We start from the raw sequence: 9,353 nt of genomic DNA, 5'->3' as shown, positions 1-9,353 counted from the left end.
AACGGAAACAAGTCGCAACACAATGGAAACAAGTCGCAACACAACAAAATTAGCACAGCACAACGGAAACAAGTCGCAACACAATGGAAACAAGTCGCAACACAACAAAATTAGCACAGCACAACGGAAACAAGTCGCAACACAATGGAAACAAGTCGCAACACAACAAAATTAGCACAGCACAACGGAAACAAGTCGCAACACAATGGAAACAAGTCGCAACACAACAAAATTAGCACAACACTACAAAATTAGTCCTTTGCGCTGTATTGTGGCGATTTTGTTGTGTTGTGGAGATTTTGTTGTGTTGTGCGGTACTGGGCCACTGTACACAACGTTTCTATAACCTGAATTTGTTACCTGGGTAAGAGAAAATGAAAACTGTGGACGTGCTGTTCTCTCGTTCCTTTACCAAAGCAGTAGGCTTTCCGATGAACTAATCAAAGTTACTACATTTCTTCGCAAACTAGGAACTATATTTATTTTTTATTGCTGAAAAAATTTATTTAATTTTTAATGGTTTTCCCGTGTAAAACTTGTGATGTTGCTATGCAGTTGGTATGGTTTTGCATTGCTATGCTTTTTGCAGGGGAGTTCTAGGCGATTTCTAGACCATTGCTTTTCTGTTACTACTATGTTTGGAGTGGTTTTTAGCTTGTTGCCAGGGTGTTCTAGATTGTTGCTAGGACGTAGCTATACACTTACTAGGCTTTCGCATTGCTATCTAGGTGGTTGCTAGGCCGTTTCAATGTGGTTACTGATGTTTTTGAGCAGCACTGGGGTTGTAGGAAGGAGATCTGAAATTCAAAACAGATGGTTGTGTTGGCACCTGTCTTGCTCTGAAATCTGTTTGGAGCTGTTTTCCACATGTATAAAACCGTCAAGACCTTCATGTGCCAAAAAAATAAACACCTCAGATTTAACCCTCCTCTCACAGGTAGTGAGACAAGTCTGTCTCTTACAGTAACGCTCAGAGTCATCTAACATCATTTGAGAGTATCTTTCACATACATGCTACATGTCATATATTTAAGATACATTAGCTTAAACAATTGCATGTGTCCGGTCTCAGAGACAAAAAAACAATGTATTTGTTTGATCTGAAGAGGTTATTTTTGATTTACAAAGTGTTTGAATTACCAGCAGTGTTAACGAATGACCAGAAGATGGCGCTTTATCTGCATTACAAATAAACTTCATGAATGAGTTTGTCATTAAAGTCTCATTAGTTGCTGAGTTTTTATGTGCTAAAACAGCAACATTTAGTCAAACCACAAATTGTCACCACATTTGAACAGAAAGCAAGTTACAGCATTACAATCCCAAAACACATTTAAACTGCGCATTTACTGCAAATTAAAATGGCATTGAACTTTTTACAGCTTTTGTTTTGCATCCAAAAAGGTAATAATTTAACTAGGTTTTTAGATTCTCTGAGCGGTGCTTACTGCCAGAAGGCAAATGTGTAGCCATAGTATTGTTTTGCGGTTGCTGGGATGTTCTGAGTGGTTGCTAGGTAGTTTCTTACTGGCCCAAGTCAGAAGAGTTGACCCTATCATGTCTCTGTGATATTCTGCTCTCTAGATACGAATCGAGATGATATGGAAGGACAATTTAAAGTATAAAGGAAATCCCTAGTTTCTTTTAAATATGAAATTATTGTCTTGTTACACATTTCTAGGGTTTTGCATTGCTATGCTGTTTGCAAGGGAGTTCTAGGTTGCTAGGATGTTGTTAGCAGTTGCTGGGTTGCTCAGAGAGGTTTTTACTAGAGGTCAACCGATTGATTGGTTTTGCCGATTAATCTGCACCGATAGTCGATTGCTGGAACCATCGGCAAAAATTCATGCCGATAGTTTTCCGGGTTGCGTCCGTTGCTGGAGCGGCTGAGGTGGTCCGCTTGTTAGCAGTTGCTGGGTTGCTCAGAGAGGTTTTTACTAGAGGTCAACCTATTGATTGGTTTTGCCGATTAATCTGCACCGATAGTCAATTGCTGGAACCATCGGCAAAAATTCATGCCGATAGTTTTCCGGGTTGCGTCCCTTGCTGGAGCGGCTGAGGTGGTCCGCTGTCATTACAGTACAGTAGAGTGCAAGAGCAGCCTCTAGAGGCGAATCTCAAACACCAGTTGCTGTTTGTTTTGACACGCGAGACTGCACACTACATACAGCAGGACCCTTCAGATAGGCCTGTCACGATAACAACTTTTTGTACAAAATATGGGGATTATTGTCATTTTAAAGACCATTTTATGCCACTGAATATATAATCATAATGTAACAGCATAATAATGCAAGAAGGCCTACACACAAATGACAAAAACTTTAAATTTTTAAGAATATTTAGATCATGGAAATTGAGTATTAAAATATTAGATAACTTAAAAAACCTGAATAAATAGTAAATAAACATTTTCTAACAAAAAATGCAAACTAACAAGTATAAAAAAAGAAAAATGAACAAAGAACTTGTATGGAGATTTTTCCATCTACAGATTTTTTCCTGACCTTCTTTTCTCTGTAAATGAAGGGTGCGCACTATTGCTGAAAAACACAATCACTACTTAGCAGTCAGATGTCCGTCAGATCCCTAAACAAGGCCATATCTGAAGATGAAACTTTTTTTGTAGAAGCTTTTTTAAATTTGAAGTAGCACCTCATGACTACACCACATTATGCACGAGAAGCTGAAAACTGGCACAAGTGGAATGTACAAAACATGGTGACATTAATTTTTAAGTAAATATAATGTGCGATATATTGCATCACCAAAAATTATTGAGGTCATGTACATATATTGCGTGATGTCGATATATTGATTATTGCGACAGGCCTAACTTCAGATGCTGATTTAAAACAGACAACAAAACCGTACATATACAGTACTCTACAGTACATGTTTTCGCATCATTGTAAAGTAATACATTTGTTGACTAGATGCAGCATTAGTAGAGAAAGAACAACAGTATTTTTGCCATCAAGGCTGAGAGGATGCTACATTAGCAGCACCTCAAGCTGTTAAAAGAATGTGATCAAAGCACACGCATGTCCGATTTGTTACCAAATTGTTACAATCAATTTGCTTTAGTTCTTATTCAGCTGGTCACTTTTATGCATTAGTCTTTCAGTGAAGTTGCATATTTAAAGCTAGTGATGTGAAAAGCAAATTGATAATTCATGCAGCATAAGAACAAATCAGAAACCCATCCAATTTCAGTTTTTTTTTCACTGTAGTACATATTTTGTTACTTTGAATAGATAATCATCAAATGTTCTAAAATAGAAGAAAATAAGGTGTGAGAGTTTACATAATAAAAGGTAGAGACGTAATGTTCATTAAGATTAATGAAAATGTTAATTTCAACATTTACTAATACATTTTTAAATTTTTGTTGACATTCGTTAAGACTAACGAATATGAACTAACATGAATAGTCAAGGTATAATTAATATATTAATATTCAATGTAATCATTTATATTTATTTCATTTAAAAATAGGCCTACACTGTAAAAACTGGTATGTGCTATCTACATATTATAATTTTACGTATCTACCTGAATAAAATCTCCTTAATTATTAAATCTATAACAAAATGAATTTAATATTATTAGAAAAGTGCTCGTTTATTTTAAGCTTATTGTCAAAATTCTGTGATTTTGTGTAAGGCCAGTTTGTATTTGACTTTGAGTTATCTTGTACAATTAAAAGACTGTATACAAGCAGACAGCTCAAGTAGGAAAAAACTTGTAACTGCACTGGCGTTTGCAGAGCTACTGCTCGTTGAACATCATGCCTCATAGTGTTAGTACATAGTTATCCATAACCTAACCATAAGCTCTACTCTTCTGCACAATGGTAACTACAGAAACGTCAACATAACAGATACTCTTTCAAATGTCAAACATAACTAAACATTAACAGATGTTTCCCTTTACTCAAAAACACATAAAATAGCACTTAATTTAAACAATATTTGCTCTCCATATCCAGCCATATGCGAAGCATGCTGGGAACTAACAATCACCGCCAAAATAAAACTGCATAATTGAGCTAATTCTCTTAAAATAAATAGGTAGCCTTCTTTCCTTAATTTTATCAGCTATATCAGTTCCTAAATTCAAGCCCCAAAACTGCTTAAGTTTTCTTTTAAAAAATGAGGAAAACATCTCTTGGTTTTATTAGTGAAATGTTCTCAATATTTTCAATACAACACTGCACCACAATTTTTTTGTGAGTTAATTATGACCTTAATTTTGTAAATGAAAATTACAAGACCCATGATTCATTTTCTTTTACAGTGTATAGTACATTTTTATGGCTCAGTACTGTTTTATTTTTGTAATAAACTTCGGCATTGTTTTACTTGGAGAGTTTTCATGTAGTATCCATTTTAAAAACTATCAGTTGATTATTCAGTTATCAGCCAGTATGGACCAACCAAGCTATCAAGTTATTAAGGGTAAAATTCCTTAATAATAAAGTCAATCCCTAGAAAAATATGCATTTTTAAAAATATATGAAATTATTGGTCTGTAACAAGTTTAATGAAACTGAAAACAGTAGTATACAGATCAGTATTAAATTAGAAATAATCAGTATTAAAAGCAGAGATTTTGCATCTGGGACATATATGTGACTGATTCAGTTCTCTTTCAAAAGACTTAAAAAGCCTAGTGTGAACAGGAAGAAAAACAAGTGAGCGCAGTGCAGGAAGGTGTCCTGAGTGACCCGTGTGTCATATAGGGTGAGACACGCTGCTCTGTGATTGGCTGACAGTGAGCAGCACTGCGGTTCAATCCATGTAGGAAAGAAAGGAGAGGAGAGCTGAAACTCAAAGCAGATGGTTGTGTTGGCACCTGTCTTGCTCTGAAATCTGTTTGGAGCTGCTTTCCACATGTATAAAACAGTCAAGACCTTCATGTGCCAAAAAAATAAACACCTCTGATTTAACCCTGCTCTCACTGCGAGTCTGTCTCTCACAGTAACAGACGCCTGATGTGATCATGAGAGAGCGCCTTCGGTTACTCGTGCTGTCTCATGCATCTTATAGATATTATTGGAATGATCATATGTGTGAAATTAGATCAAAAATACCAAAGCAAGTGACTGCTACAAATAACTGATGGTGCAGCTTTTTAATGTCCATTTTTGCTCAGTGACCCAATCAGTTTTAATATCTGTAGTGTACTTGTGCTTTCTTTCCATTTACTCACTTACTTAAATGCCACTTGTTTTGATATTTTGTTATGTAATTTCATGACATTCATTAATTTTTCAGATTTAAATGTTTTATTATTTTATTTGAAGCCACTGAATGTCGTATAGGAAAAAACGTATTGTAATTAGATTTTATCTTGCAAAGACCTTTTGGCATTATAATTAGCCTAAACAATGATAAAATCATAACATTTTTGTTTTTTAAATGCAATACATTTTAACTGAAATAAAATTAAAGCATTTCAGCCAAAGCAACATTTCTTATTTTTATTTAGTTGAAAACCGAAATAACTGAAACGGAATTAAAATGAATAACTATAGACATAAAAAAACAACAACAAAAAAAAAAAAGTAAATAAATAAAATTACAAAAACATACAATAAAATGACTAAAACCTCATATAACTTGAAAACTTTGATATATTTTATAATTCAATGACATTCATTTATTACGTTTTTAAATGCTTTCATTTCAAGTAGCATTTTCGTTACTTGAAATATAAACATGAACTGAAATAAAATAAAATATAAAACAAATTCAGCTGGTTGTAATAAAAACTTTATAGACATATTAAAAACAAACATCACACACACACACACACACACACACACACTAATATTAAAATGTAAACTGAAAATTAAAAAAATTCTAAATATATATATATAAAAAAAACTATAATAGTATCCCATTAATAAGTAACACTTTTTTTAGTATTTAGATGTTATTTTACTGTTTTAGTGTTTTAAAAACACATTTTATTAGTTTTATTATATTTAACATTATTTTATCCACATATCTTTATATTATAATAATATTACATATTATATGTCCCAAAACAAACTGCTCTCAGAAGGATGTAAGAATTGTCTTCAACAGTAGGTCTGCAGCAATACTGCAGGTGGTCCACAAATTATTGTTTAATCTAACACTGGGTCCTGCTCCATCTCTATATCCTTCAAGGGGTCTTTAAAAAGGTTGAAGACCCCTAATGAGACGCGTGTGTATTTCCGTATCCAGCAGAGGGCGCTGCAGCACGCGCACCAGTCCAGCCCTGCTCTTACTGCATGTTTATGTACTATAGCAGCGACAGTGAGTCAAACCACTAACTGTTACCATGTTTTCACACATAGTAAGTCGTGTTTCAATTCCAAACACATTGAAATGGGCACTTTCATTGAGAATTAAAATGACATGGAACATTTTCCAGTTTTAAAACACAGTCAGTAGTGGAAACCTTATATTTAATCACCATGTTAAATAAACCGTGCATAAATAATTTAATAAATAATAACTTAATCATTATTATATTGTGATTTAATAAGATATATTTGTTTATTTAAGGCAGATTTGTAGTGTTGGTTTTGTATAGTAATTTAATATGTAACCCTTTTAGACCCACAAATATTAATATTACAAACTGTGCATTAAAGTATTTATATTTTACATCAATATTTTCCCAAATCAGTCAAAATGAATCTCAATGAGAGCAACTGTTTACGTGGAGGTTTTCTGTCTCGTTCCTTTATTTTGAATATTTATCCAAATGTTTGTCATCAGATTTTGCAGGAATTTCCACGTTACGTTACACTAAACATGTGCCTTTTGCTTTGTAGTGATTATCAACACATAAGAGATGCATTAGGCTGTATTAAAACCATCTGAGGAATAAAACAGCATGATGGACTCCTAATGCTGACCTGTGTAATGTTACTCAAATCTATTACCTAAACATTTCTAAGAAATTGATTCTCTTGATTAAATCAGAAACGCCTCCTTGAAGACATTTGTTTTAGTTTTTGAAATAACCCTATTCAATCCAATTCTATTCTTTTCACATCTCTTTTTTTTTTTTTTTTTTTACATTTTTAAGTGTAAGAAATGCATCCAAACATGAGAAGTTTTATTTTCTGAATGCACATGCATGCACATGTTAATCAGAAATTGAAGTATACTGTCTGATAAAATAAAGAAAAGTTCTGTGGAAAATCCAAATCATGATTGGAGAACATCAATATATTAGAACAATCTAATATATTGCTCTATAACTGCAGGTTGGTTTATGTGGACAGAACTACAAAGACTCCCATCGCTTTTATAAAAAAAGATATATGATTCATTAACATTTCTTTTTTTATTTCATTAATTTGTTTAATTAATTCTATTTTATTATTTTATTTTTATTTATATTTTGATTGGATTTATTTTATTTTCCTCTGGACAGGCTTAAATATTTGGAGTCTTGTCATTTCTACAGTTATATCATTTGTATGCTGCAGCATTAGAGCTCAGTTGTGTTCTTGCAATCTGAAAAGTAATAATATATAATTATTACTTTTGCCTGGTTTTAGCAGCAGAGGTTTTAACCTGTTGTTTGATTGTCTCACCAAATCCAGTTTACAATTTACTACTATTTTGTGTATTGACAGTGAAGGTAGAGAGTTTGGGATTGAGACATTACCCTGGCTGTTATTTTATTTTATTTTATTTTATTTTATTTTATTTTATGCATCACATGCATGCAATTTTTTTTCCCAACATGACTTTTTATTTTACACTCTTTATAATTTGAGTATTTTTTTATTTTAGATATTATTTTCCTGTGGGCAGACTTAAATATTTGGATTTTTGCAATTTTGCCATTTCTACAGTCATATCATTCTCGTTTTGCGGCATTTGTGCTTCCGTTCAACTGCGTTCTTGCAAATCTGAGGGATTACGCATTATCGTGTCTGTTCATAATGTCATACATCAATTAAATCAGCATTTTGTGGGATCCCTATAATCAGTTTCTTAATGAAGCAGGTGCTCGGACAGGTGTTGTTGTACTAGCTCTGCACAGCTTACATACTTGGGCTTTGAAAACGCACCTTTTACATGCTTTGGCTGTCTTTACGAGAAATCATTGCACATACAAGGCAGCGTATATAAGAAATGTGCATTTTCCAGATCCTTCGACTTTGCATAAGAAAAGCGCTTTCCTTGCTGCGAGGTATCGCCCATCATTGATCAAGACTTTGGCTGGATTTCTTTTGACGTGCTCTTTTATTAAATTGGTTTGCTGTTGGGTGAAGGCAGCTGGAGACGAATCAAGTGGCAGATGAGCTGGCAGGCCGTGCCACAAGTGTGAGGTGAGCGCTCGAGAGATAGACAGATGGACGGACAGATAGATAAATGATTTCCAGTGGAAAGACTAGCGAGGATAAGAAGCAGCCTGGCATTATCCCGTGCCCTTTAGTATTTAAAGGATGCTGGCATAACATTTAGGTATTTGGGGCGACAGAGCCACACAGAAAACACACTCACACAAACCCCCCAGCAATCATTTGCTTTATGAGGCACCTGCTGATGCCATGGTAACCCTCTTGTCCTGGGCACGGCGCGGGCGCTGGTGTGCCAAACAAATGCCATGGTAACTTTTTTTTTTTTTTAACCCACGTTGCCCAGAAACCTTTGAGATTTAGTAAGTGAAACCAGTGGATTCACAAATTAGGCGCAGAGAGAAACGCGAAGTTTAGTGTTCACAGTTTCTATGTACAAATTACCCAGAAACAGTGTGAATTATACGCTGACATTACTGCTTTTTTTAAGAACAAGTCCTATTTAGGGAAATTTAGGGGTGCAATCCATTGAGGTTTGTCTCACGTAACTCAAATTTTCTTTTGGCGCCCAAGAACCAAACATTTAGTTTCTTAATGTACTGTACGCTTCTGGTCTCATCATGAATGATTCTTTATTGCACATTAGTCCAGTTGTATTGTTTGTCTTTGTATTCTTTTATGAAATACTCACTCTACCGTGAAACCTTTGCAAGCAACAACACCCAAGTCTTCCTTCCAAGCACTTTTTGTGATACAATCCATTTCTGATGGATAAAATTAAGGTAATATTTTAATATTTTACATGGATGCGTAATATTTAGCATTTCTATATTTTTTTTTTATTTTTTTTTATCTGTTTAACACAGAAACGAGTCAAAATCTGCTAAGGGGTAATAATGAAACAACAGTTTTAAAAAGTGATTTCTCACTATTATTTACAACAGGATCTGGATTTAGATCAAATATTTTTTTGTTACAAATTTGCAACAGCTGCATGTAACATTTTGTCAGTCAAAAAAAGTATTTATGAGAAGCC

This window comes from Sinocyclocheilus anshuiensis, unplaced genomic scaffold, assembly GCF_001515605.1.
Source record: "Sinocyclocheilus anshuiensis isolate Anshui unplaced genomic scaffold, SAMN03320099.WGS_v1.1 scaffold1075, whole genome shotgun sequence".
In the NCBI taxonomy this organism is placed as follows: Eukaryota; Metazoa; Chordata; class Actinopteri; order Cypriniformes; family Cyprinidae; genus Sinocyclocheilus; species Sinocyclocheilus anshuiensis.
This window is presented reverse-complemented; position numbering follows the sequence as displayed.